Below are 18,545 nucleotides of genomic sequence, written 5' to 3' on the forward strand. Positions count from 1 at the left end.
GCTTATTCCCTGGTCAGAATACACTGTCTTTCCAGGCTATACTATTGAGTATATATATTTTTTGCACATTTGCACTTCACACTTTCTGAGCAATAATTATTTAATATGTACAAGCCTGTTGGTTTGTCTGGCTCCATGTGTGGTTCCACTCTTTTTGGCTTACCTCATCCCTATCAATTTTTGGTTTTTGGTTTTATATAAATAATACTTTGGTATCTTTATTAAAGTTTTACATTTTTTATTACTTAGTTTCCTTGGTGTTTTTCATTATATGATTTCTCTGGCTTAGGCACTAAACCTAGTTTACTTAAACTTTGCACCTTATGCTGATTTTTCTTGATCAGATTGTTCTTTCTGGGTGCTAGCCTTTTTATAGGTTTTTTTATATACTGTATACTGTAGAACTTGGTTTGTGTGAAATTTCGCTGGTTTAAATTAAAAAACAAAACTACAGTAGTCTTGCTACATGTGTAGAAATTTGGTCCCTCGTTACTCATTACCCAGCACCACTATTTATCCCATTGTTATGTCCCTGCATTGTGCCAGCACGTGTCCAGAAATTAGATGAAGGTTGGGTATGCATGTCTGCAATGTATGTGGTTCTCCAAGACTTTGACGACTCCACAAAGATGGTGAGTGGTGATGATGCCATCATCAGTGCAACGATCCCGCTTCTCTGGCTACTTAAATAGTCACTGATGACAATTAAACATGAATCTTTGCTTGCGGATGAGTTGAAGATGGAGGAAGACATGAGACAGGGAGATACTGGCCAGCCTCATCTCATCTCATCTGCTCAGCGCAGACTGGATAATAATGAGGAGGTGATTGCCGAAGAGGAGGAGGAACAGGAACTGGCTGGTACCTCAAAAGAGGCTGATAATCCACAAGTTTCATCCCGTCTCAACCACATGGATGGAATGAGGAAAAAGAAACCAAGGAGCAGGAGGAGATGGAGAGTCATCATCTTGGTGGAGACAGGTAAATGTTGGCTGTAGGAACCTTGGCACATATGACCGACCATATGCATAGCTGCCTTTCTCAAGACACTTCAGTTGTATTCATCTTAGGCCTCTTTCACACATCAGTTTTTTGCCTTCAGGCGCGATCCGGCTTTTTTTGGAAAAAACGGATCCGGCAAAATGCAATGCCGGATCCGGTTTTTCCCCATTGACTTGCATTAGCGCCGGATCGTGCCGGATGGCATTGCGTTTCATCCGTTTTTTGCCGGATCCGGCAACTTGTCTCATTCCGGCGTCTTGAAAAAACGTCTACTGTAACGTTTTTTGTCTCCGGCGAAAAAGCCGGAAGCGCCGGATCCGGCGCTTCCAGCTTTTTGCTACAATGAAAGTCTATGGGCGCCGGAATGCGCCGGATCCAGAAAAAGACGGATCCAGCCACCGGATCCGGTTTTTTTAAGTCTGCGCATGCTCAGATCCAATTGGCCAGCCTCCAGGAACAGAGACGGATCCAGCAAAAAAACGGATCCGTTTCTACAGTTCGCCAAAATTTATGCCGGATCCGTTTTTTCTAAAAAAAGCCGGATCATGCCTGACGGCAAAAAACTGATGTGTGAAAGTAGCCTAAGTCAAAAAATATTACTGGTTGTTCACCCTTATGGATGCACCATTTCTGGAAGGGGGCCAATATCCATGACCCTTTCCTAGATTATTAATATCAGCCTGCAGCTGTATGTTTAGCTTTTGCTGTTTTTTTAATATAAGGGGTACCCAAATCATTTTTTGGGGGGTCTCCCTAATAATAACCAGTAAAGTCTAAGGAAACAGCTGTGAGCTGACAATAGTAGCCTGGGAACCTTTATGGATGTTGGTCCATTCCCAGAATATTAACATCAGCCTCCAGCCGTCGGCTTTCCCTCAGCTGGTTATGAAAATTACAGGAGACCCCATGTCATTTATTTATTTATTTATTTATTTAACAAGTACAGTAAGGTAACTGGAGTTCATTGCAGCTGTTTATTTTGCTTTGCAAGTGCCAGTGTTGGACTGATAAATGACCGCGAGTCTGGCAATCAGCACTCAGCATTCATTAGTCAGGTACTTGAGCTACAGTGAAACCCAATGGCTATAAACTCAGGTAACCTTAAAGGCTACAAGAGTTCACAGCCACCATGTTTCCTGGCAGCTTCAAGGCCCGTAAACGTCATGGGAAACTTTGAGTGACATTTTAAGGTTACTGGAGTTACCAGCTGCTGGAACACCTGGAGTCTGTGAACTAAGGTTCACTTGAGTGTGTACTTTACTATACTTGTTAATAAAACAATAGATGAAAATAAAAACTGCAAGGGGTCCTCCGCAATTTTCTTAACCAGCAGAGCGAAAGACGACAGCTGGGGGCTTATGTTAATATTCTGGGAACATGTCTATAGCCCTAAAGGTTCCCAGGCTATTAATATCAGTTCACAGCTTTTTGTTTATCCTTTACTGGTTATTAGAGGGGAACCCCCAAAAAATGATGTGGAGTCCCCCCTATATTCAATAACTAGCAAAGGCTAAACAGGCAGGTGCTGTCAAATATTAATAGCCCAGGAAAGGGCAGTGGATATTAGCCCCCTACCAGACTAATAACATCATCTCTCAGCGGTCCCAGAAATGGTGCATCCTTTAAAATGTGCCAATGCTGGCACATAGCCTTACACTTCCCAATTGCCCTGGTGCAATGCCAAGTGGGGTAATAGTTTGGGGTCGATGTCACTTGTTTTATGGTCGCTTATATCAAGCTCAGGGGTTAGTAATGGAGCGGTATCTATAAGATGCCCCCATTACTAACCCAGTAGTCAGATTGTATTAAAGACACAGCCAGAATAAAGTCCTTTATTTGAAATAAAACTCCATGACTCTCCTTTACCCATTTATTTTCAAAATGTAAAAATGAAAAAACATCATATTCCTCACCTGTCTGATAATAAAGATAATCCATATGTCCCATGATGTGCTCCAATTCTGCTACATATGGATTTCATGGCTGAGCAGTGGCGTGATGCAATTGCTTGTTACACCTGGTTCTGGCCCTGCACCCAGTTCTGGCACTGGCGCTGATCCCAGTTCAGGTCCCTCACCCACTCTTGCTCCCAAGGCTGCCCCTGTACCTCTGCGAGGTCCCTGACAGAATCCTCGCTGTCTGTCTGCTCCTCGGCGTCCTGCTGCTGCCTCTCTCTCCTCTTCTTCCTTGCGCACTGCCAGCAGGCCTCCAGGGAGAGTGCTTAGGACTAGCATGCGCTTAACTCAGGTTTCTTAAAGAGACAGCACGTATTTTTTGAAAATACCAATTAACCAATGGCAACGCACTGATTACTATTTCTGGCCCCTCCCCCATAGGGAGGGTGCAGGAGCAACAATTATCTACTCTTGCTAATCCCTGTTCTGTCTCTGTTCTGCCTGTGATAGCATTCCATTTTGCACTCTGCTTACACTCTTTGTCTCCACAGAATATCAGTGACCAGCGGTTCGACTATTCTAGATGACATCTGTACCATTACTCTCAAGTGCCATCCTGTTCCGCCATTCTGCCATCTGTACCTGAGTACAACACTAAAGTTGCTGGAGCCAGCTTCCTCCTATCTACCCGGAATCTGACTATCCTCACCAGAGCCTGCTTCACCTCGTATACCCAGTGTCCATCAGTCTTCTCTACTATATCTGTAATATCTGTTTACCCGTTTGTTCCACTGGGACAGCTGCTACGTGTCCGAGGTCTAACTGGAGGTACCACCTGTGTCCCCCAGGGAATTCCACTCTGGTCCTGTTCGAGGGATCTTACTATGGGTACCTGGGGCTCACTAGTCATGCCCCCTTTGGAGCCCCTCGGACCGTGGTCACGAGGTTCCACTCAAAATATAAAAGACAAATGTGAAATTCATCACCTGTGCCTCTTCTTACATTCGTTACACTGCTCATCCATGCATCCAGGAGAACACTGAGCTGAGCCTGACAACTCAGCTGCAGTGCAGGGCTGTGACGTCAATAAGGTGAACGGAGTTCAGAGTTCATAGTCTTATATATGCCTCACCATTACTAACCAGTGGGCTTGATGTCAGCTGACATTACAAAGCTAACATCAACCCAACAAATATTACCCTACTTACCACCACACCAGGGCGAGTGGGAATAGCCGGGCACAGCACCAGAATTAAAGCATCTAGTTGAGGCACCTTTTCTGAGGCCGCTGCGAGCTGCTACTTTTAGGCTGGGGAGGGACAAAATTCATGGCCCCTTCCTAGTCTGAGAATACCAGCCCACAGCTGTCTGTTTTAGATTGGATGGTTGTCAAAAATGGGGAGGACCTTATGCCGTGTTTTAAATTATTTAAATAATTTTTAAAAAAGCTGTGTGGGGACCCCTCTTTTTCTTTAATAACTGTAATTTTTATAAAATTTTGTAAAATTTTACACTCAGAAATGAGACAAAACAATCACAATTTGGCTTACAAATTAGAGGGTCAGAAAGAATGGAGAACAATTAGAATGAACTCTTGGAAGAAATTTCCCCCAGTGGCATCAAAACATATTGTGCAATAGAACAGAAAAAGACAGAAAGTCCAACACCAGTTCTAAATGATGCCAAGTTAGGATGACTCCATCCCCATACTCATATTACAATTTTTATAAAACCACAATACTAAATAAAATGAGACATGCACATAGGGAAGGGAAATGAAGAAGAAACCTGTTCACAAATGAACATGCTCCTAACTGTTGTTTGGGTTTCTAAAATAGTCCCAGACTGCGACCCCTCTATTTTTGATAATTAGCCAAGATAACGCTGACCGCTAAGGGCTGCAGCACGCAGCTGTCAACTTTGCCTGCACTGTTTTGCAAAAATAGAGGGGAATCCAATCAATTTTTTAAATTTATTTATTGCACAGGCGCCATCTAATAAATTCTCTCATCATTGTATGCCTGCTCTCTCTGCTATCAGTGAGACTGGGCACACGATGATGAGAGTAGTACTCTCATCAGTCAATGCCTGTGACCGGCGGTAACCTTTTTACCGCCAGTCACAGATGCTGGCTCACACTCTGTCATTTGTATGACAAGGTGGGAACCGAAGTGCTCTGACCGGCAGTAAATTGAAATGTTAACACCAGAGTCACTGTTTCTTGCATCATCACATAGATGACAGCATGGGAAACACCAGATGTTCGTTCGGTACAGGTTTGAGATTGAGTTTGGGCACCGCTCTAGCACCAGAACAGAACTTTTTAAAAATGTTTGGCCGATCTCGCCGGACCTGAACATCCAGGGTTTCACCCATAACTAGTTACAACATATTGGAGTCTACATATTTCTCTATCAGTAAAATTCTACAAAGAATTCTTGTAAGGCTAGTTTCACACTAGCGTTTTGGAGCGCAGCGACGGCCTGTGCACGGCCGCCGCTAAGCCCCGCCCCCGCCGGTAGCTCCGACCACTGGCGCATGACGCTGCATGCGCCCTGCGTCCCCTATCTTTATCACAGGGGGCGTAGGCCGTGCGCAGTATGCGTTTGGCGGTGCATGCGCCTTTTTGACGGTGCGCCGACGCAACCAAACTGCAGCAGGTTGCGTTTGGCGCAGGTCGGCGCACCGTCAAAAGGACGCATGCGCCGCCAAACGCATACTGCGCACAACCTGCGCCCCCTGTGATAAAGATAGGGGACGCAGGGCGCATGCAGCGTCATGCGCCGGTGGGCGGAGCTACCGGCGGGGCGCGCGGCAGGGGGCGGGGCTTAGCGGCGGCCGTGCGCAGGCCGTCGCTGCGCTCCAAAATGCTAGTGTGAAACTAGCCTTAATGTGATGAATTACACAGAAATGATGTTACTTTTAACAAATGTTATGACACACTAAAGGTTTTGCCCATTTGTAATTTCCCAGCTATATTGTAGAGCACTTTTTTTTAATCCACGATTACTACTCATATGCAGCATAAATTTAGGAATGGGACAAAGTACGAAGTTTAGCTAAAAATGTGTGCCTCATATAATTGTTTGTTCTATTGAAGTAAAAACTGTAGCTGTAAACCTGCACTCACAATTTAGCTGTAAGTAATACACAAAATGCAGAAATAATAAAAAAACCCTAATAAAATATTTGACTTTTTAAAATTGCACAGGAATTCCGGACATAATTAAACTGAACAATCAATTGAGTGTGCAAGTATGTGACTACAAATTCCTCCATGTATGCACATATAAAAAGTGCATTTTATGTCCACAAAATAAAAAAAAATAAAAAAATATCTTCCCTGGGACTACATGAGACATCTGTTATAGACCATAATGCTTATCTCTTTCTAAGAGAATCAATTGCATGGAGGCTTAATAGTCAACATTGTTGCCCTGAAGAACTTGGGTCCTGGATTCATATCTTATGAAGTGTAACATCTGTATTTGTTTTACGTGTGTGTGTATGTGGGGGTGAGGGGTTACTTTTGGTATCCTGGTTTTCACCTAGACTGTAATAACATGCTGATAGGTTATTTTGGAATTTAGATTTGTGAACCTTTAATGGGGACAGGGATCTATAGGAGTGATGACAATCTCTCCAGAGCCCTGTGGAATATGTTCTCATTCTCAATATATTTTTCCTAAATCTGATCAATGAAAATGATAATGAATAGAATTTAAGGAAGATTATTAATAAGTAAAGCAAACATCTGACTAATGGATTTTAAAGTACCATATATATCTTTCCAAAATCTGAAGTGTGTCTTTTACCTTAAGAGTATGTACACACTTTAAGATTTTGGTGCAGAAATTTCTGCACCATTTCTGTATCTTTTGGCAGGAAAAACACCATGGCAAAAACGTGCGTTTTTCCTGCAGATTTTTCCCCACTCATTACTATGGGTGAAATGCTGCAGATTTGAATCAGCTCCTAATGTTAAAGTCACAAATAAGCAACATATGTATGAGACTTCAGGATTTTCATTCACTTTGCTGGCATCAGGAAACCCTCCAGGTTTTGTGACAAATCTGCACTGAAAAAAATGCAGCAAAAATGCAGCACGTGTACACAGCCTTAGAGTCCCCAGGGTTGCATAAATCTGCTCAGGATGTGTTAACTCAGGTTAAATATTGTATTTGATACTTTTTCCTTCTTTAAAAATTTACTTCTAGCAGTGACCCAACATCAGAAGCAAAACAAGACCTAACTGCTCTGCTAAAATGGCTGAAAACATTCAACCCTCTGTGTTATGCCAACTTACCTAAAGACCACAATTTTTAAAAAGTATGCCAAAAAGTGCTGCTTTGTTTATATATTTACTTGTGATTTTGCAATATACTAGTGTACTTTTTTCCCCAACTAAGCTTTATATAAAGCTTCTTCTAATGATAGGAAAATGCATGCGCTCGTACAGACATACACAGTAGTTGAAGATGTCTATTGACACACTTGGAATGTGCAGTATATGCCCAACCAGGGGCTCACCGATTGTACAGAGCTGTAGATTTCAGGCACCTTCTGGAGGCATGAGGAGGTCCCTAGCTCCATACTTCAGAGCTAAAGGCATTCTTGAAGGCACTGTGTAATGTTCTATACAGCATCATATTGTACTGTTATTCTCCCCAGGAATTAGATTTCAACTTTTTTGCCCATTTCATATAGAATCAAGCAAAAAAATCAATTTATGTAAAATTGTAGGTGAAGGGGTCGATTCAAATAAACCCTAAATGTTTAATTTCTGAGCGGTGTGCCAATGGCAAAAATCACTTGTACTTTACTGGGGAGTCTGCGGAAGATACTTGAGACTAAAATTTGTATTTCAGTTTCAGAAATATGATTGATGAGGATAACCTGCACATCCATGGCACAAAGATTTAATACTGGCTAATCATTGACTTTTCATTCCTCGATTTTTGGGCACTTTTTATCCCAATTATTTGTATTAGAATGCACAATATAAGTTGACTTGATATAGATTTAAGTATGTGAATGAGTCCTAACAAAATATAATTTGTTATTCTTAATATCCCCCACAAAATATTATTATTATTATTATTATGCTAAATGTAAATTAGATGTCAAAAGAACATTGCAACATAAGTTTTGAGGTTTGGCATTGTTATAGCCAAAATAAATGTATTTGAAAGTTAAATTCTGCTTAATGCAGTGATGGATTATTGATATGGTAGTTCTCATCTAGATGTTTCTCAATATATAATTAACTCTAAGGCAATTTCGAATTTTTTGCTGCAATTTTCTTTAACAAGTTGAAAGTGTCCATCAAAATGTGGAAATTATTACACTGAGCTTTTTGCTCAGATTTTTGACATTGTGATTGTTATGTAACAAACGTTATTTAACATTTTCCTCTTAAATAAAGCTTTCTAAACTTTTTTTTTTAAAATATGGTATACAACTTATCCAAAGTCAATTATTATTTATGTCCATTAATAAAATTAAGAGATATAAGGAAATGAAGTTTAAGCATTTGAATGGCATCTAGATAAAAAGACATCTTGCCAAAATATCATGAATGAAAGATGTAAGGGTATTAAATGTGATTGATGTTTGTTGGTAGAGGAAAATGAAAGCTCCCGTACCAGAGGATGATGTACTCACTGACTCATGATGGTTTATGGGGATGTTTAAAGCTTTAACAGCACTACCTGCTTTCATGTAAGAGTTGATTTTATTGCTGGAATCAAAGGCCAATGACATTTTGATTCCATAAAGCATACACAGAAGACTTTTAACTCAACAGTATGAAATCATGAGCGTTATTATTTTACAGTAATACTATGTATTACAGCTTTTACAGAAAAAAAATAATAACAGTATCACTGTTTCCTATCTTTCCCTATGCCATTTTAATATCACAGCTCATATTAGATTATACACATGTATAGGAATTGTATTTATTGATTCTTGTTCCTGCTCTTTTTTTTCCCAAGTTACAGTGTATGAATAATATTACTTTACTACAGTCTTAGGTTTTTAGAAGACCGGCTTAATGACAATAAAATGTAAAGTTGAGAGTTTTCTTAAAATGCTCCTTCTACTAAGAACTTAGAAAAAAAGTGGATGTTCTAGATAATATGAATCTATTAGAAAATGTCAAAACTTTTATTGTATGAGTCTGTTAGATACATTGAATTTTACAAAGAACCTGTTGTAAAATGGATGGTTGCACAATTCTCAGATTATATTGACCTATAAATAGTGTGTGTATTCTGCTGTGCTCCTGCTTCTCATACACTGACAGGAGGAACAGCAATGTAATCTGGGCCCCAAGTTGTTACAGGGAAAGACAGCATCTATCTTTCATTGTTCTATCACCAAATCAGAAAGGGTCTTACTGCTGCTCTTCACTTATATATATTGTAGGGTTCATTATTCGACAGTCAGCACACAATATCTGCAGCATCATTTATGCTCTTGGCTAAATTGCTGGAGGCACGTTTTTTGTTTTTTTCCTGGCACCCATGGCAAACTAACCTTTGACATAATCAAAACATCATGAATGAATCTAGAAACAGTGCCAACTGAAATTCCTAATTCCTGCACTATAATTCTGACTTTGATTTGACAATCTTCCAAAATCAAGGACTCCACTTTACAGCACATTTCTTCTAAAGATATTTTAGTAGTTCGCTCTGAACGTTGAGCCATATTTAATTGATTCCTTACCTCGTTTAAACTGCTTGGACCAAAAGTTTAGTTGGTAGTAGGAAGATGCATCATCATCACCATATATGGCAATAGTGCTTTCATGGATTTCTTTTGGCTTCTTTTCTTCCATCATGAACAAAGATCCAAATCTGTCACTTTCTTTGTAGAGCAGCATTTTACTGCAATTACCATCCAGTCACTTCCAGTGATTTCATTAAACTTAACTTCTTATGTGTCTATTGCACATGCAATAATACATTGGCTTGCAAAAGTATTCACACCCCATTGGCATTTTCAGTGTTTTGTTACCTCACAACCTTTAATTTCACAGTGTTTTTAGGGTTTGCATTAGTTCATGTAAAGAACATGTCTACCACTGTGAGCATTTGGTTTTCTTTTTATTGTGAAGCTAACAAAAAATAGGACAAAATACCTGAAAACTTCAGTCTGCATAACTATTCACCCCACCTCCAACCACCACCCAAAAGCCTGTACTTTGAGGAGCCTACTTTTGCCTTAATTACAGCTGCAAGTTACTTTGGATAATTCTCTATGAGCTTTCCACATCTTGCCACTGGGATTTTTGCCCATTCCTCATAGCAAAACTGCTCCAACTCCTTAAAGTTAGATGGTTTCCTCAGGTGAACTGCCATCTACATGTCTGGCCACAGAGTCTCAATTGGATTAAGGTCTGGGCTTTGACTAGGCAACTCATAAACATTTGCATGTTTCACCTTAAACCACCCGAGTGTTGCTCTAGCAGTATGCTTTTGATAATTTATTTTGTTGTAAGGTGAACCTCAGTCTCGGTCTCAATTCACTGACAGACTGAAACAGGTTTTGCTCAAGCATATTCCTTTATTTTGCATAATCCATCTTCCCCTTGACTCAGACCATTTTTCCTGTCCTTGCTGCCGAAAAACATTGCCACATCATGATGCTGCCACAAGCATGTTGCACTGTAGAGATGGTGTTCTTGAAGACGTGAGCTGTGTTGGTTTGGTGCCAGATGTAGTGTTTACCTTGGTGGCCAAGAAGAAAAAATTTTGTCTCATCTTAGCAACTCACCATCCTCCATACATTTGGGGAGTCTTCCACAGGTCTTTTGGCAAACTCAAAACAAGCCTTACAATTTTTGTGTATAAATGAAGGCTTTTTTCTGCCCACTCTTGCTTAAAACCACCACTATGGAGTGTACAGTGTATTGTGGTCATGTAGACATATACTCTAGTCTCTGGGAACTTTGCAGCTCATTCAGGGATACCTTTGGTCTCTGTGCTGGCTTTCTGATTAATTCTCTCCTTGCCATGGCTGAGAGTGTTAGTGGACGTCCCTCTCTTGGCAGGTTTGCTGTGGTACCTTATTCTTCCCATTTGATGGTAATGATTTGCAGGTGCCCAGGGAGATCATCAGAGATTGAGATATTTTTTAATAGACCAATCCTGACTTGTACTTCTCAACAACTTTGTCCCTGACTTGTTTAGAGTTCTCCGTGGTCTTCATGGTGGTTTGGTTATTGATGCCTTATGCTCATGGGTGTTGCTGCCTCTGTGGCCTTTCCGAAAAGGTGTGTATATACTGACAAACTATGTGACACTTAGATTGCACACAAATGGAGTTCCTTTCACTAAGCAGGTGCCTTTTGAGGGTAATTGCTTCATAGCAGAAAGGGTGAATACATAAACACATGCCAATTTTTAGTTATTTGATCCCACAAATTTAATTTATACCTATATTTTTCTCACTTCACTTCACCAACTTAGACTATTTAGTGCTGATGCATCATGCACAAAATGGATTAAAAAATATTTTTAACACAGGTTGTAATGTAAAAAAAAAAGGGATGAATACATCCGCAAGCTTCTGTATCTGAACATGCATAGAAAAACTTAGCTCTCTAAGGCTATGTGCCCACGTTAGCGTTTTTAAATGCTCAGAAAACCAGACTCCTTCCCAGAAACCGCGCGTTTTATTTCCGCGGGGTTTTTGCGCTATTTTTGCACAAAAAAACGTGCATTTTTGATGCTTTTTTTCCACACGGTTTCTGGGAACATTGGAAATGGCTAAAAGCGCTGAAAATAATGAGCATGCTGCGTTTTTAGCCGCTAAGTGTTTTCTGAGCGTTTAAAAACGCATGCATTGGCACCAAAAGCCAAAAAAGCATTACATTTAATGGGAAGCTTCTTTTAAGCGTTTCTGCAGCGTCTGATCCGGCTCAAACGCTGTGGAAACACTTACAAAAATGCAACGTGGGCAGACAGCCTAACACTGACAGGACATGCTGGGGTAGATAATTTATTGAGCATCCCTTGTGTATGTTTGCAATTGCTGTGGACTGCCTATAATTAGGGAGTCACACCTGCCTCTTAGCCTTTCAGTTGTTTGTGTATAGTATCACAAACACTGCTCCCTACATCAGGATGGTACAAAAATGAGCACAGACATGGCGGAAATAAATTTGATTTTGCTTAACTAGTGGCAAAAGAGTACAACATATATATTTTCATAGAGCGCACAAATGTCATGATTATAGAAAGTTCAGCCATTACACCAGAGAAAATCATTCTTGGAGCCCACTATGTAGCTACATAGAAATAAATACAAGACCACTAATTGTGTGGTAACTCTCGCTAATATCAGGGTATAATATAAGGTAGTTCACGTCTCAATGATAATAAGTATAATGCAGCCCCCATAGAATATAATGCAGCCCACCTCATAGAATATAATGGAAACCGAAAAAACCCAAAAAAGAAATTAAGGATCAATATATAAAAAATATAAGAATTTTATTATACGCAAATGAAGAGTAAAAACCATTAGTATATAATAGGTAATAGTATACACAAAGGAATCAGCGACTACTACAGTAGATGCCACATACAGACTTGGTTAGGTACATATATGGCAAATTGAATAAGTAAATATCAAACACATGTACCAAAGAGATTTTTTTCTCACAATGAAGCCATATAAAGACAGCCGATCGGTAAAGGGTTAATAATAAATCATGACCTCCAAAAAGTGAGGGTATATAAATAGGGTAAATGTCTCTCAGTAATCTTATATAGAGTGCAATAGTGCAAAATTAATGATCCAAAGCAAGGACCTTAACTCCTTTCTGACATCCGACATACTATCCCGTCCATGGTACCCGGCCCGTATGACCGTGGACGGGATACTACATCGGGCCCTTTAATGCGATACCGTGACTTAAGTCACGGTGATCGCATTAAAATTCCGACGCCATCTCACCTTATAGAAGATGACGTCGGCCTCCCGGGCTGCGACCCCCCCCCGTCATCCAGAATGCTGTGATTGGCTGTTCAATTCTGAACAGCCAATCGCAGCGTTTCTCATTGCTTCAGCCAATCAGCTTGGCTGAAACAATGATGTCCTAGGCTAGGATCGGAGAACCGATGTACTCGATCCTAGAGCAAAAAGCCCCCGGATTGGTGTGATCGCCGATCTAATCTATCGCACCAATCGCAGCGCACAGCGGCGCCATAGCGCCGCTGTGCCCTGCCAGTACCGGCCTGGATCGGTGCTATATTAGCACTGATCCTAGGCTGGAGCCTGGTGCAGGCCCAGCAGGAGCTGGCTGGCTTGATCGATTAGATCGGCGATCGCGCCAACCACAGGGCACAGCTGCGGTCACGATGTGACCGCTCTGTGCCCTGCTGGTGACCTGGGCATGACCTGCCTAGGAATCGGAGCTGTGAGCTCCGATCCTAGGCAGTTGCCATGGTCACCAGGCAGATCAGGGATTGGTGGATCGATGCAATCATTCGATCCCACCAATGACAGGTCACAGCAGCGATTTGACCGCTCAGTGACCTGCCCCTGACCTGCCTCTGACCTGTCTGCAGGGGTCCTCACTCTAGCTGAGGATTCCTGCAGAGAGGTCAGATGCAGCAAGAGTTCCTGTGCTGGGTATTATGGTGCCACAACTTGAAGCATCACAATCCCTGTAGAAAAGAAAGAAGAAAGAAAAAAACGCCAACCGTAAGTGTTCCTGATCCCTGATCCCCTGCCCGATCATTCTTCACCCCCCATCTATCTTCATCCCCCATCCCTCCTTCCCCCTCTTTTTACCCCCCTCCACCACCCTTCATTTTTTTCACCCCCCTTTGTGCCACCTAACTACAACCCTAACTGATCCCTGCCCAATCTCTCTTCATCCACCGTTATCCCCCATCCCCCTTCCCCCCATTTTTACCCCCCTCCACCCCACTTTTGCGCCGCCTCCATGCGCAGCCGCCGATCAATGACGCAGATCAACGATCAACACTCATGCTCATTTTCCTTAGCCCCCTTTGCGCCACCTCCGTACACACATCCCGCAGGCGCAAAACTTGGATAAGCGATACACGTCACTTATCCAAGCTTGTGCCTGCCGTTTTTCATTTTTTTCACCCCCCTTTGTGCCACCTAACTACAACCCTAACTGTTGATCCCTGCCCAATCTCTCTTCATCCACCCCAATCCCCCATCCCCCTTTTTTGTACCCCCTCCACCAACCATTACGCAGCCGCTGAGTGTTGATTGGTGGCGCAGTTCATTGAGCAACACTCGTGCTCCCTTTTTTTTCTCAGCCCCTTTAGTGCCAACTCCGCACACACATCCTCCAGCTGGCAAACTTTGATAAGTGATACAGTTCACTTATCAGAGTTTGTGCCTGTCGTTTTCCTTTTTTTTTTTTTCACCCCCCTGCGCCACCTCGTGCGCACATCCAGCAGCCTAATTTTGATAAGTGACACTTATCAGCTAGGGCCTGCTGTTTTAGACTTTTTTCCACAGCTTTTTCTTTACAGAAAGTTTACACCAATCACTTCTCCCCATCACGTACACATACAGTTTTCAATAAAGTGAACACCCAAGCTCCATATTTACACAAAAATGTCATCAAATTCATCCCAACAGCGCTATTCAATGGAGGAGACATATGCTATACTTGCCTCCGACACTGATAGCGAGGATGGCGATCCCACTATTCTTTATTTTTCGGATTCTTCATCCTCTTCCTCTTCCCCCTCCTCATCTTCCACCTCGGGTCCTGCGGAACTGCCACGCAGACGCTCCAGGACAGAAGATGAGGCAGCGCCCACCATGCCCGCAGCTGACCCAGTGCTCCCTGTATGGACCTCGCCCCCCGAAAATTACGAGCCACTGATTCCTAATTTTGTGGCAGAATCAGGAATCAAGTTTGACACCACCGGCCTCACAGAAATTGACATTTTCAAAGCCTTCTTCTCTGAGGATTTTGTTAACCTCATGGTGGAGCAAACTAATTTGTACGCTCGTCAATTTTTGGAGCAAAACCCGCGTTCATCATTTTCAAATTGGTCTCCTGTAGACGCAGTTGAAATGACGCAGTTTTTGGGCCTGGTCCTCCATATGGGGATACTGAAGAAGCCGGAAATTCGGCAATATTGGAGTGTTGATATTTTATACAACACTCCAGTGTTCCGAATGGTCATGGTCCGGGCGCGCTTTGAGGCCATCCACAAGTTTCTGCATTATACTGATAATTCACAGTGTCCCGCACGAGATGACCCCAACTTTGACCATCTTTTCAAAGTTCAGCCGGTCATCGAACACTTCAACAAAAAGTTTGCTGAAGTATACGTGCCCCAAAGGGACATCTGCATGGATGAGTCCTTGGTTTACTTCAAGGGAAGGCTGCGATTCCGTCAATACCTGCCCAGTAAGAGGGCCAGGTACGGAATCAATCTCTATAAGCTGTGTGAGAGTACCTCAGGGTACATCCACAGGTTTAGAGCTTACAAAGGGAAGGACACCTGGATTGAACCCCCTGAATGTCCTCCTTTCCTGGGAGTGAGTGGGAAAATTGTGTGGGATTTGGTGCACCCACTGCTGGATAAAGGTTATCACCTCTACACTGATAGCTTTTATACCAGCATCCCACTCTACAAATCCCTCTCTGAGCGACGTACCGCAGCCTGCAGTACTGTCTGCAAAAATCAGAGAGGCCTCCCGGAGACGCTACTTGGGCAGATGCTCCGAAAAGGTGAGAGCAGAGCCCAAAGTAGCGAACACTTGCTGGTGGTCAAGTACAAGGACAAGAGAGATGTCCATCTCTTCACCACCATACACGGTGATGGCAGTACCCTCTGCTCTGTACGGGGTACCTCTACACAGGTCCGCAAACTGACATGTGTAGTGGGGTACAACAAAAACATGGGGGGCGTTGATCTCTCCGATCAACTTCTCCAACCGTACAATGCATTGAGGAAGGCCAAGGTGTGGTATAAAAAGCTAGCCGTGCACATCATCCAAATGGCAATGCTCAACGCATTCCTGCTGTCACAATGTGCACGCCCCAGCGATATGTCGTACCTTCAGTTCCAGGAGGTAGTGGTTAAGGCCCTGATGTTTGGCACTCAGGAAGGAGCGGGCCCCAGTACTTCTGGAACTGAAGGTGCTCGTACTGTACCTGGTCAGTGTTTTTCGGGGGGGGTGGTCCCGCCAACCCCAAGAAAAGGTAAGCCACAAAAAAGGTGTTGAGTGTGTTACAAAAAAGGAATACGCAGGAACACCACTTATCAATGTGACACCTGCTGTCACGTTTCCGCCAGACTTAGGGCCTGCTGTTCCGATCGCGGCCTCTAGGAGGCGCCGGACCGCCACTTTATCGTCAGACTCAGGGACGGCTGTTCCTGCCTCGGCCACTGGACAGGGCCGTGGTTCTGTCACGTCAGGCTCAGAGCCTACTGTCCCGGCTTTAGCCTCTAGGAGGCGCCGGTCTGTCACGTCGCCGTTAAATTCTGGGTCTGCTGCTCCTGTCGCGGTCACTAGGAGGCGCCATGGCTCGCCCGGGATGGTGCTGACAGAGTAAGGGCACCTGCGCAGGCATCTGGTGGACGCAGGCTCCACCCCTCTGTCAGTCATCAAGAGGTTACTGCATCTCCATCTGGCCTGGTCCTGGGGGCGGTACTGATGACATCATCAGTCCAGGAACCTATGAGGGGTGACCTGATCCCTGAAATACCTTGGGACTGGTCTTGCAAGCTGCCGGATATATTCTTGGTTCCCCTGTGTGTTACTGTGTGAATTGCTTTCTGACTGACTGACTTTGGCCTGGACTTCTGACTCTCCTTCTGCCTAACGATTCTGTACCTCTGCGACTCTCCTGGTTTATGACTTTCGGCCTGAATCTGACTCTGCTTCTGCCTAACGATTCTGTACCTCTGCTACTCTCCTGGTTTATGACTCTCGGCCTGAATCTGACTCTGCTTCTGCCTAACGATTCTGTACCTCTGCTACTCTCCTGGTTTATGACTCTCGGCCTGAATCTGACTCTGCTTCTGTCTACCGTTTTTGTACCATTGCTGCCCGACTGGTTTAGACTCGCATATCTCCACGTTTGTGTCCTGTATTGGAACACCTTTCTGGCGACCGTCCTGCTCTGGTCACTGCTCCTATTCAGACAGCGCCTCCTGGGCTCTGCTATAAATCCAGATCCCTGTATAGGGGTAAAGGGTATCAGTGTTTCTCGGGGTGTTGCCTGGCTGCAGCCCAGACCCACAGGCGGACGTCACATTATATCCGGCCATATAAAAAAAAAAACTGCTTCTTGTGTATATAACCAGCATATACAAAAGCAGTCTCCCTGAACTTTTTTTTTTCTCTCCCTTCTTCTGACTGAGCTGATTTCTGGCCTAAACACCTGGTTCAGTGCACAGCCTGAAGGAGCACTTTCATCTTCCTGCACCAGTATGCTGCAGTCTGGAGCCTTCAGAGAGAGAGCTGAGCGTCAGAGATCCATACTACTGAGACATCGGCCTCTGGGCAACTCTGGCTATGGTTGCCCAGGGGCACAGGTATTGCCCGCAGATGCGGCTAAAGTTTTATTGCCTATTGCCCTTTCTTTTGGTCAGAAATCTCAGTGTGTGAACGCATATGTGGATTGTGGATCTGAAGGGAATTTTATGGATTCTTTGGTTGCTAAAAGTCTCGGTGTACCCCTATTAAGACTTAATGCCCCTATAAAAACTACGGCTATTAATGGCACATCTATTGTCCAGGAGGGGGTTAAATTTGTTACTGACAAAATCACTATGTCGGTGGGAGCATTGCATACCGAGGTTATGTCATTTTTTGTGATGGATAATTTGTCTGCTGCAGTCATTTTGGGGATGCCATGGCTACGCCAGCATAATCCAGTCATCGACTGGCACCTAGGCGATATTATACGCTGGAGTTCACACTGTCAGGAAAACTGCATGTCGCTAACAGTAAACCAAGTTAAAGTTAAACCCCTCCACATACCGTTTGCCTTCAGAGATTTTGAGGATGTCTTTTCTATTGCAAAATCTGAAAAGCTACCCCCTCACAGAAAGTATGATTGCCCTATAGATCTGATTCCAGATGCCCGTCTCCCAAAAGGGAGAATATTTAATCTCTCAGGTCCAGAGCGTCAGGCTATGAACGAGTACATAGCTGATAAAAGGGGTTTATTAGACCGTCCATTTCACCAGTTGGAGCTGGCTTCTTCTTTGTAGAAAAGAAAGATGGTGGTCTCAGACCCTGCATTGACTACCGGGAATTGAATGCAATCACTATAAAGAACCAGTACCCGCTTCCACTCATCCCTGATCTTTTTAATCAGCTAATGGGATCCCGTTGGTTTACTAAACTGGACCTCCGGGGGGCATACAATCTAGTCCGCATAAGAGACGGGGATGAGTGGAAAACAGCCTTTAATACCCCTCTTGGCCACTTTGAGTACCTGGTAATGCCCTTCGGACTCAGTAACGCACCTGCCGTGTTCCAGCACTTTGTAAATGACATTTTCAGGGACATTTGTGGGGTGTATGTCGTCGTGTATTTAGATGACATTTTGATTTATTCTGCTGACCCTGTGACACATGCTCAGCACGTTCGCTCTGTACTGCAGAGACTGCGAGAACA

This window comes from Dendrobates tinctorius, unplaced genomic scaffold (assembly GCF_039654945.1).
Source record: "Dendrobates tinctorius isolate UK_male_01 unplaced genomic scaffold, ASM3965494v1 ptg000111l, whole genome shotgun sequence".
Taxonomy (NCBI): Eukaryota; Metazoa; Chordata; class Amphibia; order Anura; family Dendrobatidae; genus Dendrobates; species Dendrobates tinctorius.